This window comes from Dasypus novemcinctus (assembly GCF_030445035.2).
Source record: "Dasypus novemcinctus isolate mDasNov1 chromosome 19 unlocalized genomic scaffold, mDasNov1.1.hap2 SUPER_19_unloc_1, whole genome shotgun sequence".
Classification (NCBI taxonomy): domain Eukaryota; kingdom Metazoa; phylum Chordata; class Mammalia; order Cingulata; family Dasypodidae; genus Dasypus; species Dasypus novemcinctus.
Genome location: NW_026688134.1, coordinates 298096 through 322983, shown reverse-complemented (window position 1 = coordinate 322983; position 24888 = coordinate 298096). Strand labels below are relative to the sequence as shown.

Sequence of the window (24888 nt, the reverse complement as noted above, 5' to 3'; positions counted from 1 at the left end):
TTTTTGTTGTTAATGACAAGATTTGTGTTTGAGTTGGTTTTTGCTGCAATAATGCCAAAAATGACAGTAGTTTACACGATCAAACATTTATTTTTCTGTGTCACATGTCTGTGGGTCAGCCATGGGTGGCTCTGCAGGTCAGGTTTAGTTGGCTCCCCTTGCTTTTCATTCTGGGACCTGTGGCCCCCGAGAACATGCCATTCTAATGGCTGGGAACATAAGCATCAAGAGGGGTAAGTGGGAACATGGAACATTGCTTTGTTTAAGGCTTTGGCTCAGAACTGGTCACAGTTACTTCCTTCAACACATCTCCTGGCCAAAGCAAGTCACATGGGGTCCAGTCCGATATCAGTGGGGCAGAAAGTGCAGCCACCCTGAGCCATAGTAAGGGTGGAGAGGGAAGGAAGAACGGTAAACAAATCACACCAATGCCTCAGTTGCCAAAACTCATAGCATAAATGTGGGCCATACAATCCTAGCATCCAACCAACATTGTCTTCCATGGTTCACATAGTTTAGCAAGTCACCTGAAGGTTTCAGTGGCTGATACTGAGATAAGCCCATTTCCATGGTTTGTCTCCATTCACAGAGGGTCTTGGTGAGTGAGGGGGAGTTCCAGTAAGATTCTGTGTTTCTTTATTCCCTTAGGGTTCAGCTCCCTATCCTCCAGCAGGAATTCCCAGAGAGGGCCTAATTTATTGCTGGAATGGGAAGGCAGTCCCCCCTCAGGCCCACTGAGGCTCCAATGTGAGAGAAAATAGCCAAATGGCCCCCCATGTTGGATAGCTACCACTCATAATCTAATTAGCAGTGGCCAACACTGCCTGTTCCCATTTACTCTGGTAAAAATTTCTGAGTGTTCCTCTGCCAAAACCATATTTGGGACACCAATGGTAATTGTTAACCATGTTGATAAACAAGGCTTCCAAAATCATCTCAGAACCAGGAACTGTCATTGAAAACAACAGCAGCCCACAAGAACATGACAACAAAATTGCCCAGTGGTCATGCAGTGCCCCCCTATCCCAGGGGAGCTGGTGGAGGCAGTTGATTAGTATTTTTTGGACATAGGGAACTTAATCCTGGCCCAGATCCACTCATTTCTTCAGCAGAATATTCTGGGGAGTTCAAATTACTTCTTCATTTGTTCCAAATACATGATCTTTTTTGACTTTTCTTGGGCATTGAGGTCATTGTGAGGTTATTGAATTGGGCAGTGGAGAACGTGAGGGAAGGAAAGAAACCCTTCCAGATATTCACTCATTCACTCACTCACATGCTGACTCACCAGGTGTTGAGTCTCTGCAGTGCCTTAGCAGCTGGGGACTCAAAATTGAAAAAGACAGAGATGAACCACTGTTTGGCCACGTAACAGAGCAGATTCTCACTAAATGTATTCTTTCAAGGTCACACTGGGCTTCCCATGAGCCATTGCACTGCAGATTATTAGTTTAAGCTAATCACAGAAATCCTATTCCCCTTGCAATGATTGGCTTAGGGGTGTGCATATGACCTGGTTTTGCCCAATAGGATATGGAGGGAAATCTGTTAGCACTCCTCTTCACTGCTTGTAGTTGTGTGTAGCTGTGACACCTGCAAATTTAACAGCCACCTTGCTACTTGCCAGAACAACGAAGTCATTGCTAACAGCTGCTTTACCTGGGGCAACTTGGTACAGTGAAATAACTCTCATTTTCAAGTCAGGCAGACTCAGTTTCTCCCTGCTCCTTCCTAGCTGTGTGACTTTGGATATGTCTGGTCACCTCTCTGTCTCAGTTACCTCATGTGTAGTTGTTGTGAGAAGCCAACAGTATGATGCCTGCAAATTGCTGGACATGGAGAAGGTGCTGTCTAGGTGAAGACTACCATGATGATAATTATGCTGGTTAGAAAGTTATGTAGTATAAATAGCTGATCTGACGGCAAGAAGACCCAGGTCCTAGTCCCAGCTCTGCCATGATGTGCTGTGTGACTTAAGCAATTTTAAGTCCTCTCTGGGGCCCATCAGTTGGCTGGGCATGACTGATGGCTTTCGAACTGAACTCACTGGAGCTTGAGATGTGATGGAACAAATTCTGTAATGAGGAGACATAGAAGCAGGGACTAGACTGACCCCCACCCCCAACTTCAAGTACAGCAACTCTTTTGTTATTTCTTTTATAGATTGGAATTTTCTGTTAGATATTCTTTGAAGAGAGTTTTCTGTCCTAGATGGCTAAGTTCCTTCCAGTTATTCAGTGGTTAATAGCACGAGCTTTGAGCTGGATCCTCTAGGTTTGAATGATGAGGCTACCATTTACCAGCTGTGTTAACTTGGGCAAGGCAGATGACTTCCTTAGGCCACAGTTTCATCATCTTCCAGCCATTCATGAAAGTCCCCTTTCCCCTCATCCCTGCCAGTAGGAGGTGTTACAGCGCTTTAATTTTTACCAGTTCAGTGAGTATAATATGGGGTTTCATTGTTACTTTAATTTGCATTTCCCTAACTTATAGAGAATTTGATCATCTTTTACTATATTTACTTGTTGGCCATTTGGATTTCTTCTGTGATTTCCTTCCCTTTTCTCCTTTTTCTCTTGGATCATTTGTCATTTTTCTTGTCAATTTTGAGAGCTCTTTAATATAGTATGGATATTATCCTAATATGGCATCAATGTTTCTCTTTTACCTCCATTAAAGTTTTTTTAAATAACTATATTTTGTCCTTTTTCATTTTCTTGTGAGGATTACCTAATGTATGTAAAACATTTAGCAGAATTCCCAGGATACAGTTCAATAAATCATTTCTATTATCGCCAAGTCTTAAGGGTGAGTACGTGGTTCTGGAGTTATTTGGAAGTGTGTTTGCAGATGACTTTAGTTCAAGTTGTAGGGCCCGAGAGGGAGTAGTTTGAATTTGTACCTGTGAACTCCCAGGAGAAGGGAGAAAGAATGTTGCTGTCAGTGTCCACGTGAGGGGGCAGGGCAGGAGACCTTGTCACCAAGGTCAGTTCTAATATGTGCCTGACTGATGAGTGGTGGGATTGACAGGGCTCCGTCATTTCCTCTGTGACAGAAAAAATAGTACTCACACTTGGGAGATCATAAACACAGAAGGTATCTGATACATCAGAAAAATAACTAAGGTGGGGGCTATGAGCCAGTTCCACTGGAAAATCCTGCTAGGAATATCCCTCTTGTCGGAGCCAGACTCCCCCCAGAGATGAATCCGAGTCAGGGGACTCCACTCCTAGCTAGTTTCCTGGAAGACACTTGCATGAACTGGTCCACACTTGTATCAGTTACTTATGACCAAAATCATGCCACATAACAAACAACCTCAGTAACATAAAGCAAGTCAGAGAGAGAGCAAGAGTGAGAGAGAGAAAGAGAGAGCGAGAGAGAGCACTGTAGTCACATGCCAAGGACATGGACACGGGGAGAGGTGAAGAACTGGGGCCATGATTCCAATCTGCCGCAACCGTCCATGTAGAGGTTAAGGTTATGGGCTTTGTAAGCAGAAAAACCTGGATTTTGTTGCCTCCTGTGCTGGGATTTTCCTTACTCCCCCCATTCTCCCTCAAGTGTCTAAAGTGGCTTTTCCCCCAAGGCTTTGCTCTTAGCTAGCTGCCACAGCCAAAACTCCCATTTCAATGTTGCCCTCCAGCTGTTTATGCCCACCCCGCTCCAAGAATATTTGCATTAAAAGATGCTCATTGCTTGTTCTGGTTACATGGGAACACACGCTCTTTACACACTATAAAGCAATACCGCTAGTCATGACCAGCCTCTGCAGCTCCCCTCTGAGTGGGAACTTTCCACTGTTAACATATTTATCCAGATTTTTTTCTGTGCCTATTCGAGATCTCTTCTCTTTGTCAAACATGGGGTGATGCTTTTATCACTTAACAACAACCGACAATGTGAGTATTTCCATTAATGACGAAGTCAGTGGCTTGTGAATCAGAATCACCTAAGGAGGAGAATATTAAAATGCAGATTCCTAGGCCTTGTTCCTAAAGAGTTGGTTTTAAAAGAATCTGCACTTTTCACTTTGTAGATCCATGGTATTTGAACGGGGTCTCCTTGTCTGATGCTGAATTTGCATGGTGGTGGTAGAAAAAGAAAGACCCAAAGAAAGGAATGAATAATTAAGGGATTCCAGGCATTTTGACAGCAGTGGGAGAAGAAAACCAGCATCCAATCACATGCCCTGAGGAGGCCTACCTTGCCCAGAGAAAAGAACCCACATTGGTTATAATCCTCAGTTTCTTTGGAACCTGTGCAAGGATGGACCTTAGTTAACCAAGTAACCATTAACCTGGGCTTTGGAACTTTCCAGCTCTGTATCCTTGTGCAAGTAACTACCTTTCTGAGCCTCACTTTGCTCATTTGTAAAATGGGAATCATAATATCTACCTTGCAAGACTGTTGAGAAGAGCAATAGTTTCACACACATCAAACACCCACCGAAGAATTGGGTACATAGTAGGTCTTCAAGAAACAGTAGCACACTTTCCCCCAGGAGATGAGGAGGCAGGGACTCACTGGGTAGCTTGGGAGAAAGCCAAACCTACACCCCCCCTGCCCCCCACCACCGAGAGCACCAACCACATCAGGTGTTTTGACTAGTTAATTATGGAAAAATTAGGGCAAGTCAGGTCTGCCTCCTGGATTCTCATTTTAAGTTCTGGACAACAATGAAGACTTTTAATCATTCTCCAGGGTTGGGAACAAGAAAGACTCTTCCTGCTGGGGTGGATGATAAGTAGGGGAACCAATCAAAATGTGTAAATACAGCAGAGGAAGAGGCCAGAGCTTTTTCTGGATGCTGGCTGTCTGGGACCCTTTCCTGGGCAAGCCCTGAATGGGGCACTAGGGTCTTCTGGCTTCATATGTGTATGGTATATAGCAGGCAGAAGCACAAATGGCTGCAACCCTCTACTCTTCCCTGTATCCACTCTCTTTTCAACGTCACTTTGTTGCTTCTCCCATTTAAGGGATTCGAAATCCCTTGAATCTGTACTGGCCTTGTCTCTTGTTTGGGGCTATAGAGTGGGGCTGAGACAGTTCCTAGCTGAGGGATCAAGGGGACTAGGGTACTTTGCTTTCTCTTTTGAATCTTGCCCAGCCGCCATGAGGAAGACCCCAGGCTAGCCTGCTACAGAATGAGAGACCCTGTGGAAGACACCTAGTAGTCTCAGCCAAGACCAGCCTAGACCAGCCTAAACCCAGTCGACCCCCAAATACATGAGAAAGCCCAGCTGATACCAGCAGAGCCACCTACCTGGCTGCTAGCTGCAGTCAGATGCATAAGTGAGCCCAGCCAAGGCCGTAAGAACCAACCAGCTGTGTGACCCGTAGACAGTGAGCACAGTAATTGTTTATGGTTTAAGCTATGAGTTGTGGATGGTTTGTTAGGCAGCACTAGCTAAATGATACAGTGTGTGCCTGATGATAATGATATGAAAATAATAAAATCATAGTAGCAGTAAGAGCTACCATTCACTGTGTTCCAGGGACTAGGAAAAGGATTTTATATGCTTTACCTTATTTAATTCCCACAGTGTCCCTCTGTGGTAGGTATTATCACCCCCATTTTACAGAGAAGGACACTGAAGCCCCGGAAGGTTTATATTGTCTAATGCAGATTGCTTTTGTGTGGGGAGAACAAGGTTGGAACTCAGGCCTGTCTGATTCCAGAGTTTGCCTTGTACTGCCTCCTGGAGAATCTCACCTGATGTGCAGGGAAGCATGCTCAGAGTAAGGCCAGATTCCCCAGCCTGGCATCACAGGCACTCTCCTGGACTTCCTGCCTGGAGGTCTGGACCAGTGTTCCCTTGGTGACACTTCTCCAAACACACCCATGCCTTTGTCCAGAATGTGTCCAACCCTCCCCCTGGGTTGGCTTTTCCTCTCTTTACCTGGAAAGCTCGTTCTTATCCTTCAAGACCCAGCTCAGGTTTCACCTGTATCAGCTTGTAGCAACAGATAAGAGAAACCCCTGATTCAAATTAGTACAACCCATAAGAAAATTCAATATATTGTAAGTGGAAATCCAGAGGTAGGGCTTGGGGGAGGAGAATCCTGGCTCTGTTGAGGCAGCAGTCCAATGGTGTACTCAGGGACCCAGATTCCTTCCCCTTCTTTGCTTTGCGAGCTTCATCCCAGATGGGCTGTAAGGTGGCTGCAATAGACTTGCCATCATATCCAAACCCAGCCACATCCAGAGAAATAGAGTTTTTTTCCTTGCATCTCATTTTCAGACTCAAGGAAACCTTTCCCTGTAGCTTCCCAACAGACTTTCCTCATGTCTTCCTGGGTGGGATTGAGTCACGTGCCCCTTCCTGAGCCAACAGCTGGAAGTAGGAGGATTATATCACCATCCTTAGCTTTGACAAATCCAGTCATCTCTGGTGAGGTGGATGTGGGAGGGTCAACTACCATGACATGGCACACCCCCTCCAGGAAGATGCCTCTGACTTTTCCAGGCAGGATCAGCTGCCTCCTGTGGGTTCACACAGATTTCTGAGCTTTCCCATATGCGTCACCATGTGTTATAATGGCCGGTTCACTAGTAGACTTCCCTTCCATCTTAGCTCTTTCTGTTATTCTCACCCACTGTTCCCTTCACCACCCCAACACTCTCCACACTTAGGATTACTTCTTTTTTCCACCTAGAACATGAACGTCTCAGTTCTGCTCCTCTCACTGTCTGTGTGCCCCTGGGAAAGTTACTTCCCATCTCTGAGTCTCTGTCTCCCAAGTTGCACAAATAATCCCTGTATTATAGGGGTGTGGTGGTGATTGGAATGTGAGTGGACCTGAAGAGTTCTTGGAATTCATAGGTACTCAGTAAGTCTCTTCTGTGCTCCTCACTCAGTCCTTTCTAATTATTATAGCAGTAAAATATATACTTGAGATTTTGTTACATTTTTCAATGACGAGGATTTATTTTTGTTTGTATAAGATAAAATCATAGAAATAAATATCACATCTGACATCAGTACTGAAACTGTTTATGTTTTTTATCTGACCTTTAAATGCTGAATCTAAAGTGGATGAATAAAAACAGAATATATGGCCTCTTTGCTTCTCTCACCTGTGGTGATGATGATGATATCGGTGGTGGTGGTGATAGCTCCCATTTCTTGAGCACTTATTACGTGCCCGTGACTTATCTGTGCTTTACATGTCTTCCCTCCTGAAACCATCACAAAGCTACAAGGTAGTTCCCACCAGCACCTCTGCTGTGGACAAGGAGTGGTGAGAATCCCTGTTTAAACAGGGAGGAGAACTTGTGACCAGGGATCAGACAGGGCCACAGGGTAGGAAGGGGCAGATCCAGAAACAGAAGGCCCTTGATGCAGCTTCCTGCGGCTGCTGCAACCAGTGAGCACTAACTCTGTGGTTTAAAACTGCAGAAACATATTTGTGCACAGTTCTGGGGGCCGGGGGTCTGGAGTCACTGTCACTGGGCCATATTCAAGGTGTTGGCAGGCTCTGTTCCCCTGAGGCTGTAGAAGAGAATCTGTTCCTGCCTGTCCCAGCTCCTGGTGGCTCTGATTGTGTAACTCTTCACATCAAGGGTGGCATCTTCCAGTCTCCCTCTCCCCCATCTCCACACCTCCCTCAGCTCTGTGGCAGACCTCCCTCTGACTCTCTCCTATAGGTACACTCTGCTCTGTAAAAATATGTAAGATTTTGTATTGGTTTTATAATTTTTCTGATGATTTAAGTATAGCAGGCCTGGAGAAATGTGCAGATGAGGCAAACTCTGGTGCTTTCGTTTTTATTAATTGGAGGACTCTAAAGGGTTCAACTAGTTGCTGTAAATAGCTGCACATAACCCTAGAGTAATGAATTATTTTCCCAGTTTTATGTAATACGCTCCCAAATTTCAGCTCCTTATTAGAGCGAGACTTTGCAAAGTGGGTGGCAGGAACCAAACCATCTGCCCAGGAGTCACCATCTATAGCAGCCAGTCCGGGTACTGACAGCTCAGGGTGGAAATGCCTCCCAGGCCCCTCCTCCTCCACTGATGATTGGCAGTGATTTCTGGATCACTGAGGACTGCACCGTGCCTCTTCGTTGGATTGTCTTTCCGATTTTACTGAGAGACATGGCCTTGGTTCTCACTTGCATAGAGCTTTAGAGCAGAGTGCTGTAAGTTTTCCTGTGTAGGGTAAAATTCTGTCTCTGCTAGTAAAAGTTTCAAAGTCAGGAAAATTCATCTTTTAATTTAGGCCTCCTATTTTATCATTGAAACCCTACTATTCGGATTCTCCAGGGCCTAGTGGCTCAGTGCACAGAGCTTTGAGAACCTGGCCTCAGCCTCTGAGGAGTAGTGGGGTGGCTGGGGGGCACCTCTTTGGGTGTGGCCTCCTGCTACTCAGATGTCGGGGGGGTGGGGGGGGGGCGGTGCCACCCTTGGGCACAGCCTTCCTAAATAGCCAACCTGCCTTACCGCGAGCTACCAGAGAGGGGGCTAGGGAACCGCCCTTCCAGGAGGAAAACGGTTTCCCCTCCAGGAAGTGGGCGGGGCCCCCCACTGTCAGAGGCACTGGCCCCCTGCAGCAGGTTGGGGGCGGAGCCTACATGGGGTGTGGCCAGAAGCTGCCTCGGTTCCCATGATGCTTAGGGGCAGGCTGCAGACTTAGGCCGTTGGAAGCTGTTGGCGGTCGTTGTCGCTCTTACAGGTGCTCGGCCGCCTGGAGCTCTGTGGCCTGGGGGTGTTTGTGGAGGGTGTTAGTCCTGTGCACTGACGGGGGACTGACCCCTCTGCTGAGTTTCTGACTCTTTAATCCACTGAACCTCCCCACGCTCTTGGCTGGAGTAGGAGGTGGTGGATTTGTGTGCGGTGGACCCAGGGGAACTTCAGATCACAGATTTGTAAGTTAACGGGCTTCCCTGGGCTGGATGGCAGTAAAGCTGTGACAAAGAGTGGTTAGTTCCAGGGTGACTGCATGTTCCCATTTGTCTGCAGCAGTCCTGGGTTATATCTGTCGTCCTACCTTTTAATGTCACCCCCTTTCACTGAGTTTCCTGATGTGACTTTATGTTATATGGTCATGCTCTTAGGTCTGTTGTGGAAATTTCTCTTAAAAAGTTTGACTGAATAACAATTGAAGTCAAAAATTTTAAAAGGCACACAAAAATAGGATGTACAATCAGACGTAGACATTCATGCTTGTACCTGGGCCTCTTCATGCAGTGATATTCAAGCAATTGGCAAGTGGGTGCCTGGGAGGGGTAGAACTGAGGGAACGGGCTGGATGAGAGGGAGGCACACCTCGAATTGTGTACCTTTTTCAAATATGGTTTGGCTTTTATTCATATGAGCAAGTGTGACTTTCCAACAAAATGCACTTTAATTATAATGATTATGTGGATGGATCAAGACAGGCTTATGAACTATAGTGTGTTATATGAATTTTCCTTTCAGGAGGCCCCTAGTCAGCTGGACTTTACCAGTCAATGGGACAAAGTTTTGGTTTTATGTTCACGAGACATATTGGTATGTAATTTTCCATTCTTTTACTATCTTTATTTGATTTTGTATTAGGATAATGTTGGCCTTAGAGTTTGTCAAGAAATATTCCCTCTGCTTTGTTTTCTGAAAGAGATTGTGGAGAGTTTGTTTCATTTCTCCTTCAGTGTTTGGTAGAGTATGCCAGTGACACATCCAAATGTGGAATGTTACTAATTATCGGTTCAAAAGTTTAATGGTTATAAGGCTATTCTGATTATCTATGTTTTTGTGTGTTTTGAGAGTTTGCATCTCTCAAGGAGTTGGGCCCATTACATCTCAGTTATCTAATTATTGGCAATAGGGTTGTTCCTAGTCTGCTTTGAGTATCCTCTTATTTTTACTTTTTTTATTTTATTTTGTTTTTATTTTTTATTATCTCTTAATGTCTGTGGAACCAGGAGTGATGACCCCTCTTCCATTCCTGGTAGTGCTCATTTGTATCTTTTGTGTTTTATGTTTGGTTAGCCTAGCTAGATGTTTATCAGTTTGATAAATCTTTTCAAAGAACAAACTGATGCTTTAGTTTGGGCATAAGTTTTCACTTCTAACTGATTGATGTGCACGAGTGTACTTGCTGGGTTTTATGGTAAGTATATATTTAGTTTTATAAGAAATTGCTCAAACTAGTTTTTAGAGTGACTGTACCATTTTACATTCCCTCGAGCAATGTATAAGAGATTCAGTTTCTCTGCATTCACACCAGCATTTGCTATTGTCACTTTTATATTTTAGCTGTTTTAATAGGGTTTAGTTAATAAGTTGTATATATATTACTAGAATAAAAATTCTAAAGGAACCATAGAATTGTACAATACAGAGTAAACCCTAATGTAAACAAAGGATGATAGTGAAGAGTGCAAGTATAAAAATGTTCTTTCTTCTCTTGTAAGAACTGTAGCACACTAATGCAAGGTGTTAATAATAGGATGGTATAAGAGAACTCTGTATTTTATGTATGATTTGCTTTAAACATATGTTTTCTCTAATAAAAAATAAGAATCCTTTGCCTAATACAGTGTCCTGAAGATATTTCCCTATGTTTTCTTCTAAGAGTTTTATGGGTTTAGTTATTACATCAAGGTTGTTATCTGTTTTCAGTAGATATTGTGTTTTGTCTGATCACATTTATTCTTTGCCATATGGATATCCAGTTTTCCCTATACCATTTGTTGAAGAGAGTGTTCTTTCCCCTTTGCGTGGACTTGGCACCCTAGTCAAAAATTAACTGGAGGGAAGCAGCTGTGCTCCCATCTGCCATGTGGGAGGCCCTGGGTTGGTGTTACAGGGCCTCCTTTTGAAGGCAAGCTGGCCAGGAGAGCTGACATAGCAAGATGATGCAACAAAGGGAGATAAGCAGACACAGAAAAAATGCACAGCGAATGGACACAGAGAACAGACAGGAAAAAAAAAAAAAAAAGCAAGAGGGGAATAAATAAATAAATACATAAATATTTTTTAAAAAATTAATTGGACATTGATGAGTGGGTGTATTTCTACCCTTAGAACTCTGTTCCATTGGTCTTATGTGTATGTCTGTCCTAATCCAGTATTATATATTTTTTATTACTGCAGCTTTAAGGTTTGAAATTTGCAAGTGTGAGTCCTCCAACTTTGTTCTTTTCAAAGATGTTTTTGATTATTCAGTGTCCCTTGCTCTTCCATATGAGCCTGATGATTAGCTTTTCCATTTCTGTAAAGAAGGCTGTTGAAATTTTTATTGAAAGTCCTTTAGATCTGCAGATAGCTTTGCATAATAATAACATCTTAATGATAGTAAGGTTTCCAGTCCTTCAGCACAAAATATCTTTCCACTTATTTAGGTCTTCTTTAATTTCTTTTAGTAATGACTTAACGTTTTCTGCATATAAGTCCTTTATATACTTTGATAAATTTATTCGTATTTATTTTATGCTTTGGTTGCTACTGTAAATGGATTTTTTTTCTCGATTCCCTTTTTGGATTACTCAAATCCATGTGTAGAAACAATGCCGATTTTTGAATATTCATTTTGTTCTCCACCACTTTGCAGAATCTGCTTCATTCTTGAAGGACAGTTTTCCTAGATAGAGAGTTCTTGGTTTGATTCATTTTTCTTTCAGGATTTTATATATAATTCCACTCTCCTCTGGCTTCCTTGGATTCTGATGAGAAATCAGCAGTTAATCTTATTTAGGATCTCTTGCCTATGATGAGTAGCTTCTCTAGTGTTCCTTTCAAAAGTCGTTTTCATTTTGGTTTTGATCATTTGTCTGCAGTCTGTTTAGGTGTGGATCTCTTGTAATGTGTCCTGCTTGGAGTTTGTTGAGCATCTTGGGAATGTGGATTCATGTCTTTCATCAGACTTGAAAAGTTTGGGCCATTATTTCTTCAAATAATTTGTCTGCCCCTTTCTTGCTTCTCCTTCTGGGACTCTTATGATGCATATGTGATGAAATGCTTTAAAAGAATTGCATTTTTAACTAGTCAGTGTAGTGGAGACACTACACAGTATGTCATTTGGAATCAACCCAACTTGGATGAAATTAGAATTCTTGTGACTTGATATTTGCCATTCTTTAGAGTAGAGCCCAATTTATCTGTATCTAGGATTTAGAATTTACTTGTTTAGTAACTTTATACAAATTGCTTAAAATCATGGTACCTATTCCTCACTTGTAAAAGTGAAAATGTTTTTTGAAAATACCTACATCAGAGGAAAGTTGTGAGATTTATAGTCTTTTTAAAAATTATTAACTAAGTTTAGCTTGTTCCTCCCACCCAATGGTCCCCATCCATCTATATTCCTGACAAAACAAAGAGCTGTATTCATGGCGTCATGCTTTTTTTTTAAAGTAGGATGACAAGAATTGCTGAGGAATAAGAATTGTCATTTTCCTTTGTTACAGAGAAGTGAGCTTACTTTCCTTATTTGTATCAGCCCAGGAATCTTGATGCCAGTCCCAAACTCTCTAGATGAGGTGCAGTGTTTTTGGATGATTTTCTAGGTCCAAAATAAAATGAAAACAACCTCCCCAATAAAAGTGAACCTATCACTTTTATTGATACATATTACTAAAGCATATAATCTATGCAATGTGTATAATCAACGTTATTTGGAAGAATTACACAGTTGTTCATTCATCAATTCAATAATTTTATTTTCATTATACAAACATTAATAGTAATAATAAGCAAAAAACCTAGACAAAAAAAAAAAATACTGCACCCCTTAGTATTTACATCTCAATCTAAGCTTCCCCAGTAGTACATTGCTATTTCATTTGTCTCTCTGATTTTATTTTAGCAAAATTTTTTATTATCTTTTTTGAAATGGTACATAGATCACACAATATGTTACATTAAAAAATATGAGGTTCCCATATACCCCACCCCACCCCCACTGCTCCCACATCAACAACTTCTTTCATCATTGTGGCACATTTACTGCATTTGGTGAATACATTTTGGAGCACTGCTACACTGCATATAGTTTGCATTGTAGTTTAAACTCTCCCCCAGTCCATTCAGTGGGTTATGGCAGGATATATAATGTCCTGCATCTGTCCCTGCAACAGAATTCAGGACAACTCCAAGTCCTGAAAATGCCTCCATATCACACCTCTTCTTCCCTTTCCATACCCTCAGCAACTCCTGTGGCCACTGTCTCCACATCAATGATACAATTTCTTCCATTGCTAGAGTCACAGTAGTTCTATAGTAGAATACCAGTAATTCCACTCTAATCCATGTTTTATTCCTCCATCCCGTGGATGCTGGGATGGCAATGTCCACTCCACCTCTAATTTGAGAGAGGGCTTAGAGATCACATGACTGATGGATGTGATTCTCCTGCTTGCAGTTGTAGACCATTTTCAGTTCCCTGGTGTGGTGGTTGACCATCCTCACTGTCCAATTAGGTGACCTGGGTAAGTCCCATGAACAGGAGAGTATGTGTTGCATCTCTGCTGAGTTTCAGGGCCCAACTGGCACATGGGCAGTTCAGAGATTCAAGTCTCTTGAGCATACACTGACCCCAGTGCCAGTCACAAGTTCAGATAGAAGAGGTTTGTGTAGAAAGGTCACACCTGAGTCCAACTTCATCACACTCAGGAGCACAAATTCTTAAGTAGGGCCCACTGTTAAGGCACTGAACTCCAGAGCCATCTACCATGATCATAGAACCTGTGTGTCTCCATAGCCCTCAGAAGTACCAGTACATGGGGTTGTATCTACTTTGGCTGTCACTGGGATTCTGCTGAGACGTGTGAAGCATGACCCCTCTCATGACCTCCCAACTCATTTTCAAGTCTCTTAGTCATGTAAACTCATTTGTTTTTACCATTTCCCCTTTTATTCCAGGTCTTTTTCTAGTGGTATCACCAGCTGGTGATTGGCAGTAATCCCTCTGTGCCAGGGAGGCTCATCCCTGGGAGTCATGTCCCATGCTAGGGAAGGTAGTGCGTTTACATGTTGAGTTTGGCTTAAAGAGTGGCCACATTTGAGCAACGTGGAGATTCTCAGGAGGTAACTCTTAGGCACCCTGCAGCTGTAGCTCTAGTGGAAATTTGAAGCATACAGGCTCATAAGCATAGTCATCAAGATCAAGGGCCCATCACTGGACCATCCTTCTTCACAGGTCTTTGCCCTTGCGCTTGCTGGATTGTTGCTGTTCCATTGGGGAATGCAACAGAGCTCCCCCGACTAGGATCTCAGCACTCCCTCAGTTGTCATGTGTGACTTTATTTACTATTACAATACCCAGTGAATATCTGAGCATATTTGTATATCCTATATACATGCCCTGGAGAACTCCCTCCCAACCATGTGTCCCCCATCAATGACACGCAACCGTGCTCCTCCCCTGCCATAGTTGAACCCCTCTGTGATTCAAAACTTCTTAAAAAATGAGCCTAATATATTGCCATATTCAATTAGTAGGAAAATGAAATCATAACAATAGGTTTAAAGATTAGGAATAGAATATATAATAATTTAGAAAAACTAAAGAAGTAAAAAATAAATTGGGGTATTAAAAAATGGAAAATATCATGAAACTTTGCTTTTGATGTTTTTCCTTTCATCACTGTAATAGGTATTGCCCTGTGTGTCCATGGCAAGGAAATCTCTTCCATTCCTTCCTCAGTGTCTAGATCATATTTTAAAACTTTTTAATTTTGTCTTCAAAATAGTTTTTGATCACAGTAAAGTCACATATATAATATAGGGGATTCCTATTTACCCAGTATCAAACACTTTTCCCCCTTTCCCAGTGTATTAGTCAGCCAAAGGGTTGCTCATGCAAAATATCAGACATGGGTTGGCTTTTATAAAGGATATTTATTTGGGGTAGGCGTTTACAGATACCAGGCCATAAAGCATAAGTTACTTCCCTCACCAAAGTCTATTTGGAGCAAGATGGCTGCCAATGTCGGCGAGAGTTCAGGCTTTCTGGGTTCCTGTGTTCCTGGGGCTTGCTTTTCTCTGGGTTCAAGGTTCCTTTCTTCCTGCAGCTGGCTTCTCTTTCCTCTGTGAACTTACTTGCCAGGGGTCCATCTCAAATCTTCAGCATCAAACTCCAACATTCAAACTCCAACATCAGAAACCCTCAGCTCTGTTCTTTGCCATGCCTTTTATCTGTGGGTCCCCACCCACCAAGGGGTCTTGAGTCAACACCGTAATCGTAACTCAATTGTGCCCAAGTATAGATCAGATTATAAGCATAATCCAATATCTATTTTTGTTATTCATAACCATATCAAACTGCTACACCCAGCAATGATCTTTTTCCATATGGATTTTATATTTGCTACAGCTAATGTACAGATATTGAATCATAGCTACTAACCATGGTTGCATTATAGTTTACATTATGGTTCATATTTTAGACTGTACACTTTTCTAAATTTTTGGTTACATTATGGTTTACATTTTAGACTATACACTTTTATAAATTTTTGGTGATATTTAACATGGCCTATATCATCATTGCATGATCTTGTGGAACACTCCCATTGCCCCACAGTTACCCCCTCTTCCATCTTTTCTATTCCTCTCTCCCCTTCCCCTCAGGGCCCACAGTGTCAACCAAGCTTCACTGCTTGAAGGACAAGATTCATAGATACTTGCAGCAATGTTGATGGCTTGACACACTAGTCTGTCCTCCCCAGTTGGGGGCCACCCATGCTTTTGAGAGACACCCTCTCCTCTGTTTGAGAACATCCGGCCTCCCCAGGATAGGGGTAAAACACCTTCCCACTCATTGTATGGATCTCCACCCACTGATATAACACATTATGTCAACTTGAGCACTCACACACTCCCTAGAACCTGTCCCAGGTGCACCCTGTGCCCGATGCACCCTGTCAAACAGCTTACACAAGTAACCCTTCCTTGTCATATTTTCTAAAGAGTTTTCTCAATATTTTCTCAATATTCAACCGTGTACCTGACAATCTCCCATGTTCGCCTGCTTCCCCCAAACCCTCCCTCCAATCCATGGGCCATCTGACCCATCCTCCCAACCCTAGCCCCCGCCGAGCCTGCAAAGCCCAGCCCAATATTATCCCTATGCCACTGTCTTATCCCTTCACTGCACAACTACTCAACTCCACTTTATCATAGGTTTCTCTGGTGTAGGCGTCAGGTCACAAACTTCCTCTCACTCCCAATTTCCTGTAATTCTATCGTCCAGTCTCCAGCTTTCTGAGAGAGCTTGATCTGCTTACTTCATATCAGAGAGGTCATGTAGTATTTGTCCTTCATTGCCTGGCTTGGCACTCTCAAGATTTTTCCATGTTATCTTATGTGTTAGTATTGTATTCCTTCTTACAGCTGAGTAGTATTCCATTGTATGTATATACCACATTTTGTTTATCCATTCATCTGCTGATGGGCATTTGGGTTCTATGCAACTTTTGGCAATAGTCAGTAATGCTGCCTTGAACATTGGTGTGCATATATAAGTTTGTGCCCTTGTTTTCAATTCTTCTGGGTATATACCCAGCAGTTGAATTGCTGGGTCATATGGCAAATCTATAGCTAGCTTTGTGATGAACTGCCAAACTGTACTGCAGAATGGCTGGATCTTACAATATTTCCACCAGCAGTGGATGAGGGATCCCATTCTTCCACATCCTCGCCAACACCTGTAGTCCTCTGTTTGTTTTTTTTTAATAGCAACCAGTCTGTTGTGTGTAAGATGGTATCTCCTTGTAGTTTTGATTTGCATTTTCCTAATAGCTAGTGATGTTGAGCATCTTTCCATGTGCTTCTTGGCCATTTGTATTTCTTCTTTGGTGAAGTGTCTGTTGAAATCTCTTGCACATTTTTTGAATTGGTTGTTTGTCTTTTTGTTTTCGAGACACAGGATTTCTTTCTATATGTTGGGCATTAGGCTCCTATCAGACACATAGTTACCAAATATTTTCTGCAACTGGGTAGGCTGTCTTTTCACTTTCTTGATAAACTCCTTTGAGGTACAAAAGGCTTTAATTTTGTTGAGGTCCTGCTTATCTATTTTTTCTTTCACTGCTCATGCTTTGGGTGTGAAATTCATGAAGTCATTTCCTATTACAGTGTCCTGTAGATGCTTCCCTACATTGTCTTCCAAGGTCTTTATGGTCTTGGCTCTTATATTTAGAACTTTGATCCATTGTGGGTTAATTTTTGTATAAGGTGTGAAATGGTAATCCTCTCTCATTCCTTTGCATATTGATATCCAGTTCTCTAAGCACCATCTGTTGAAGAGGCCATTCTCTCCCAGTTTAGTGGGCTTGGTTGTCTTGTTGAATACCAGAGGACTGTATATGCAAGGATCTATATCAGAACGCTTAGCTTGGTTCAGTTTGTCAGTATGTCTATCCCTGTGCCAACGCCATGCCATTTTAATCATTATAGCTTTGCAGTATGTTTTAAAGGCAGGTAGTATGATTCCTTTGATTTCATTTTTCTTTTTCAGTATGTCTTTGGCCATTCAGGATCTCTTGCCCTTCCAAATAAATTTCATAGTTTTTCCAGTTCATTAAAAAATGCTGTTTTGATTTTTATTGGGATTGCATTAAATCTGTAGGTCAGTTTGGGTAGGGTAGACATTTTGGTGATATTTAGTGTTCCTATCCATTAACAGGGTATTCCATTTATTTAAGTCTTCTTTGATTTCCTTTAACAGTGTTGTATAGTTTTCTGTGTATAAGTCTTTTACATTTTTAGTTAAATTTATTCCTAGGTATTGGATTTTTATATTTACTATTGTAAATGGAATTTCTTTCTTGATCTTCTCCTCAGATTGCTCATTATTGGTTTACAGAAATGTTACTGTTTTTTAAAAATTTATTGAAGTATATGCACTCATACATAAACAATAAGTGTATAATAGTTGCAAACTTACAAAACAATCATACACAGGATCACACAGAACTCTCATAACACACCCTACCACCAATAACTTGCACTGTTGTCAAACCTTTTTAACTAATGATTAAAGAACATTGTCAAAATATTACTACTAAACAAAGTATTTTCCCCCAACCAATCCTGTTATTATTATCTTTATATCATTTGTATATGAACATAAATAAACAATTAACTGTATAGTAAAAGTTGTGAACTTACAAAGCAAACACGCATAACATCATACACGGTCCCATACATCAACCGTCCACCAACACCTTGCATTGTCATGAGACGTTTGTTACAAACTATGAAAGAACACTGTCAAAATCTTACTATAAATCATAGTCCTTATCTTACATTTGGTGTGTTTTTCCCCCAACCCACCCTATTATTATTTTTAAAATATATTTTTTATGACAGAAGTTGTAAACTTATAAAACAATCATGCACATTGCAGAATTTCCAAACAACACCCCTCCATCAACATACCACAATTTGGTGTGTCGTTTGCTACAGATAAAATAATATCATTTGATTGTTACCATGTCCGTAGTGTACATTTGGCTCACATTTTCCATACTGATTCAGTACCAACACAGTACATTTTTGGTATAGATGCAAGTATACTATATTATTACTACTAACCACAGTCCATAGGTCACTCCAACTGTATTTTTCCCATGCTTCTCCACATTCCCAACACCATGCAGTAGTGATATACATTTGTTTAGCTAACAAATTACACTCTTGCATCTGTATCATCAACCACAATTCTCATCCACCTCTTGGTTTACTGTACCATCCAGTTCCTATATTATTCTCCAGCATTCTGTCAATTGGCATTTACATAACTAGACTACCATTTTCAGTCGCATCCCCGTTTATAAACTAGCTGTTACTCACTGTATGTTACCATCCACTCTACATTTCCACACTTTTACAGTAAAGCTAATTTAAACTTCTACATACATTAAACATCAGTAGTCCACTCAGTACTCCTCTTATCTCCTTTAAGAACCAGCTACCACGAGGTCTTGAAGATATTTTGCAATAATTTCTTCTAGAAGTTTTATGATCCATTTTGAGTTAATTTTTGGATAATGTGTGAGATAGGGGTCCTCTTTCCTTCTTTCAGCCATGGATATCCAATTCTTTCAGCACCATTTGTTGAATGGATTGTTCTTCCTAAGCTGTGTGAGTTTGAGAGGCTAGTCAAAAATCACTTGACCATACCTGTGAGGGTCTGTTTCTGAACCATCAATTTGATTCCATTTGTCTATTGTGTCTGTCTTAAGGCCAGTACCATGCTGTTTTTACCACTATTGGTAGTTATTATGATCTAAAGTCTAGAGATGATGGTTCATTTTTCCTTTTCATGATATTTCTGGGGAAACGGACTTGGCCCAGTGGTTAAGGCGTCCGTCTACCACATGGGAGGTCCACGGTTCAAACCCTGGACCTCCTTGACCGGTGTGGAGCTGGCTCATGCGCAGTGCTGATGCACGCAAGGAGTGCTGTGCCACGCAGGGGTGTCCCCCACGTAGGAGAGCCCCACGCGCAAGGAGTGCGCCCCATAAGGAGAGCCGCCCAGCACGAAAGAAAGTGCAGCCTGCCCAGGAATGGCACCGCCCACACTTCCCGTGCCACTGACGACAACAGAAGCAGACAAAGAAACAAGATGTAGCAAATAGACACAGAGAACAGACAACCGGGGGAGGGGGGGAATTAAATAAATAAATAAATCTTTTTTTTAAAAAAAGATATTTCTGGCTATTTAGGACCCCTTACCCTTCTAAATAAATTTAATGATCATGTTTTCAATTTTTTCTTTAATGCTGGTGGAATTTTTGTTGGGATTGCATTAAATCAGTGTATCAATTTGAGTAAAATTGACATCTTAATGGTATTTAGTCTTCCAATCCAAGAGCATGGAATGTTCTTCCATTTATTTAGGGCTTTTAAAATTTGTTTTAACATTGAGTTGCAGTTTTCTGAATACAAGTGCTTTACATCATTGTTTAAGTTTATTCCTGACTATTTGAGTTTTATCTGTCCTAATTTATTTTCACCACTCTTTTGCCACTTGTAGTTATTTTTATTGATATAATCTTCATTCTAGACTCTCTTCCAGGCTTTTCTCTCCTGTCTTTTCTTTTCAGGCTCTAGCACACCCATTAGTATTTCCTAAAAGTCTAGTCTCTTGCTTAGAAACTCTCAGTTTCTGTTTATCTGTGATTATTCTAATTTCACCCTCATTTTTGAAAGATGGTCTTGCTGGATATAAGATTCTTGGCTGGAAGTTTTTCTCTTGTAGTATCTTAAATATATCAGACCATTTTCTTCATGCCTCCATGGTTTCTGGGGATAAATCAGCACTTAATCTTATTGGGTATCCCTTATATTATTATGTATTGCTTTTCACTTGCTGTTGTCAGAATTCTCTCTTTGTCTTTGGCATTTGGTATTCTGATGAGTATGTGTCTTGGAGTTGGTCTATTCAGATTTTTTCTGAGGGGAGCACATTGTCCTTCTTGGACATGGATATCTATGTCCTTCAGTAGGGTTGGGAAATTTTCTACCTTTATTTCTTCAAATATTCCTTCTGCCCCTTTTCCCTTCTCTTTTCATTCTGGGACACACATGACACGTATGTTTATATGCCTTTTGCTGTCATTTAATTTTCTGAGACATTGTTCAATTTTTTCCATTCTTTTCCTCATCTGTTCTTTTGTATGTTCACTTTCAGAGGCCCATTTCTTTAAGCTCAGCAATCCTTTCTTCTGCCTCCTCAAATCTATTATGTGATTCTAATGTTTTTTAAATTTCATTTATTGCACCTTTCATTCCCATAAAATCTGCTATTTTTCTATGTATGCTTTTAAATTCTTCTTTGTGCTCGTCCAGTGTCTTCTTAATATCCTAAATCTCTTTAGCCATCTCACTGAATTTATTAAGGAGATTTGCTTGAACTTCTATGATTAGTTGTCTCAACTCCTTTATGTCATTTGGAGGCTTATCTTGTTCCTTTAACTGGGCCATAGCTTCCTGTTTCTTGGTGTGGATTGTAGTCTTTTGTTGGTGTCTTTGCATCTGGCTTAGTGGAGTATTTATTCTGGGTACAGTTTTTCTCTTTAGTTTAGGGCTTCCTATCCGTTCTCCCTTGCTGGTTGTGCAGTAGGAGCCAAGCATGTACTTGGCACTGTAAGTTGTGGAGGCTCAAGCTGCCCTCACTGCACCAGGGACCAATGAAGCTTCTTTCAACTTTCTCCTTTGCCAGGGGTAGGGACAGAGTCACAGCTATGTGGAACAATCCAAGTGCAGGCCTAGATTGTAGTTTCCTAGAGAGACTGATGGAGTTTCACATCCCTTTCTCACCTGCGTGGGGCGGGGATGGAGCTGCAGGTGTGGGTAGCAATCTATGCAACGTGAGTCCAAGATGCCCGCAGTTGCCCTGGTAGACTTCTTCTTCTTTTTTTTTTTTACTTTTTTTCTTCTTTATTTTCTTTTAAATTGTTACATTAAAAAAATATGAAGTCCCCATATACCGCCCCCCACCCGCACTCCTCCCACATCAACCTCTTCCATCATCATGTTACATTCACTGCACTGCATTTTGGAGCACTTCTGCACCACATGGACAGTGGTCTTCATTGTAGTCTACACTCTGCCCCATTCCACCCAGTGGGCCATGGCAGGACACATAATGTCCAGCATCTGTCCCTGCAGCACCACCCATGACAACTCCAAATCCTGAAAATGCACCTACATCATATCTCTTCTTCCATCTCCCTACAATCAGCAGCTACCATGGCCACTTTCTCCACATCAATATTACAATTTCTTCCCTTACTAATCACAATAGTTCCCCAGCAGAACACCTGGTAGACTTCTGATTTTCAGTCTATGCCAGCCAAAGTTACCTTTTGTTACCTCTATGGGCTGGTGCAGGGTTCCTCAGCCTCCTCCCTACTAGAGGCAGGGCTGAAGCCTAGACTAGAGCTGCAGGCTGATCTGCATGAAAGAAACTGGTTCCTGCGAACACTGAGAGTTTCAGTCAGCCTGGCTTCCCCTTAGGCTGGGGGTGGAGTCAAAATGGCGGCTACCGGCCTCCTTCTGACTGGGCTGGTTCATACCCCAACATTCCCAGGGCTATACCTCAGCCAGCCAAGTACACCAATCAGTAGCTGAAATCAGCAGCCAACCATCCTGGGGGAGCTCATGCAGCCAGAGTAGGGCAATCACCGGCCCCCATGGCCTGGCTGGCAACTTCCCGGAGAGGCTGGTGGAGGTCCCTGCAGCCTCTGCCCTGCTGGAGGTGGTGCTGGGGTCTAGGCTAGATCTGCAATATGATCTGGGTGGAAAGAAGCCAGTCCCCACCAGAACTGGAATTTTCAGTCCACCCTCCTTCCCCTTGTGCCAGGTGCAGAGTAAAGGTGGTGGCTCCTGGCCTCTTTCTGACTTGGACAGGCTCAACCTTCAGCTGTTCTCAGGATTATACTTTAGCTGGATTTACTCCTCAGTAGCTGAAATTGGTGCCCAACCATCTCTTCCTCCCCTGTTTTGGGGAAGTGGCGCTTTCAATTCCAGCCACAGAACAGCTCCCGAGGCAACTTGTGCCTCTAGTGGAGGATGGGCACTGGCATCTAGTGGAGGATGGAGCACTCTACTTATGAGTCTTCTCTGCACATGGGCAGTCTTCTCCTTCCACTGCTTCAGGGATGTTGCAGGATGCTCTTCTGGTCTCCTGGAGCCCCCAAACAGGTGCTTGGGATAGCTCCAAATTGCTCTGGGTATTTGCTAAATACCCTGTAGCAAGAGCTGACTCTAGGAGCTCCTTATTCTGCCGCCATCTTGCTGGTTTTCCCCAATGCTACTGATTTTTGAACATCAATCTTATAACTTGCAACATTACTGAACTTATCTGTATGTTCTAGAAGCTTTGTTGTAAATTCTTCAGGACTTTCTTGTATAGGATCATGTTGTCCGCAAATAGTGAAATTTTGACTTCTTCCTTGCCAATTTGAATGCCTTTTATATCTAGTGCTTGCCTCAGTGCTCGAGTGAGTACTTCTACCACAATTTTAAATAGGAGGGGTGATAGTGGGCATCCTCATCTTGTTTCTGATCTTAGAGGGAAATATTTTAGGATCTGACCATTGTAATGATGTTAGCTGTGGGTTTTTCATATACAGCCTTTATCATATTCAGAAAGTTTCCTTCTATTCCTATCTTTTGCAGTGTTGTTAACAGGAAAGGTTGCTGTATTTTGTCATGCTTTTTCTGCATTTATAGATAAGATCATGTGATTTTTTTCCTTCAATCTGTTTATGTGGTATATTATATTGATTATTTTCTTATGTTGAACCATTCTTGCATCCCAGGGATGAAACCCACTTAGTCTTGGTGTATATTTCATTTGATGTGTTGTTGAATATGATTAGCAAGTATTTTGTTGAGGATTTTAGCATCTAGGTTCATTAGAGAGATTGGTCTGTAATTTTCCTTTCTTGTGGCGTCTTTGTTTGGCTTTGGTATTACTGTAATGTTGGCGTCATAGAATGAGGTATGCAGTGTTCCTTTTATTTTGATTTTGTTTGAAAGAGTTTAAGCAAGATTGGTGTTAATTCTTTCCAGAATGTTTGTTAGAATTCACCTGTGGGGAAGTGGACTTGGCCCAGTGGTTAGGGTGTCCGTCTACCACATGGGAGGTCTGCGGTTCAAACCCCTGGCCTCCTTGACCCATGTGGAGCTGGCCCACGCGCAGTGCTGATGTGCGCAAGGAGTGCTGTGCCACACTGGGGTGTCCCCCGCGTAGGGGAGGCCCACGCGCAAGGTGTGCACCCCATAAGGAGAGCTGCCCAGCGTGAAAAAAAGTGCAGCCTGCCCAGGAATGGCGCCACACAAACGGAGAGCTGACACAAGATGACACAGCTAAAAGAAACACAGATTTCCGTGCCGCTGACAACAACAGAAGCAGGCAAAGAAGAACAAGCAGTGAATAGACACAGAGAACAGACAACTGGGAGAGAAAGGGGAGAGAAACAAATAAATAAATAAATAATAAATCTTTAAAAAAAAAAAAAAGAATTCACCTGTGAAGCTATCTACCCCTGGGCACTTCTTAGTTGGGAGGTGTTTAATGACTGTTTCTATCTCTTGTGATTCATTTGTTGAGATCAACAATTTCTCCTTTCATCAATGTAGGCTGCTTATGTGTTTCTAGGAATTTTTCCATTTCCTCTAAGTTGTCCTTTTTTGTTGGCATATGTTTTCAAAGTATCCTCTTATGATAGTCTTTATTTATGTGAAGTCAGTGATGATACCCCCTTTCTTATTATGTGTATTTACATCTTCTCTCTTTTTTTCTTTGTTAGTCTGTGCAATCGTTTGTCAATTTTATTGATCTTCTCAAAGAACCAGCTCTTTGTTTTATTTATTTTTTCTAGTGCTTTATTATTTCCTTTTCATTTAATTCTGCTCCGATCTTTGTTATTTCTTTCTTTCTCCTTCCTTTTGGGTTAGTTTGTTGTTTTTTTTACTAATTCCTTCATGTGAGCAGTTAGGTCTTTGATTTTAGTTTGCTTTTCTCTTTCAATGTATAAATTTATGGGTATGAATTTCCCTCTCAGTACAGCTTTGCTCCATCACATAAGTTTTGATATGTTGTCATTTTCATTGGTTCCAAGGTAGTTACTGATTTCTTTTGAGATTTCCTCCTTGACTCACTCTTAAGAGTATGTTCCTTAACTTCCATATCTTTCTGCCTAATCTGGTTCTCTGGCTCTTGCAGAATTTCAGCTTCATTCCACTGTGGTCACAGAAATTATTTTGTAGGATTTCAATCTTTCTGAATTCATTGAGAGTTTATCTGTGGCCTACAATGTGGTCTTTGTTGGAGAATGGTCCATATGCACTTGAGAGGAATGTATATTCTGCTGTATTTGGGTGTAATGTTCTGTGTTTGTCTATTAGGTCCAGATTCTTTATTATTCAAAGTCTTTGTTTCT

At 41.8% G+C, this 24888-nt stretch overlaps 1 long non-coding RNA gene across 4 annotated transcripts in view; it reads left to right on the top strand.

Moving 5' to 3' along the window:
• The window catches only part of LOC131277428 (uncharacterized), a 345246-nt gene that overhangs the window by 265096 nt on the left and 55262 nt on the right, over positions 1-24888 (top strand). For 2 of the 4 annotated variants that reach the window (XR_011648155.1, XR_011648156.1), the window contains one exon: positions 9425-9496. This is a non-coding gene — a long non-coding RNA (uncharacterized lncRNA). Of the gene's footprint in view, positions 1-8618; positions 8872-9424; positions 9497-24888 lie in introns of those variants that run through there. The other 2 variants (XR_009184594.2, XR_011648157.1) reach the window with 2 other exon arrangements.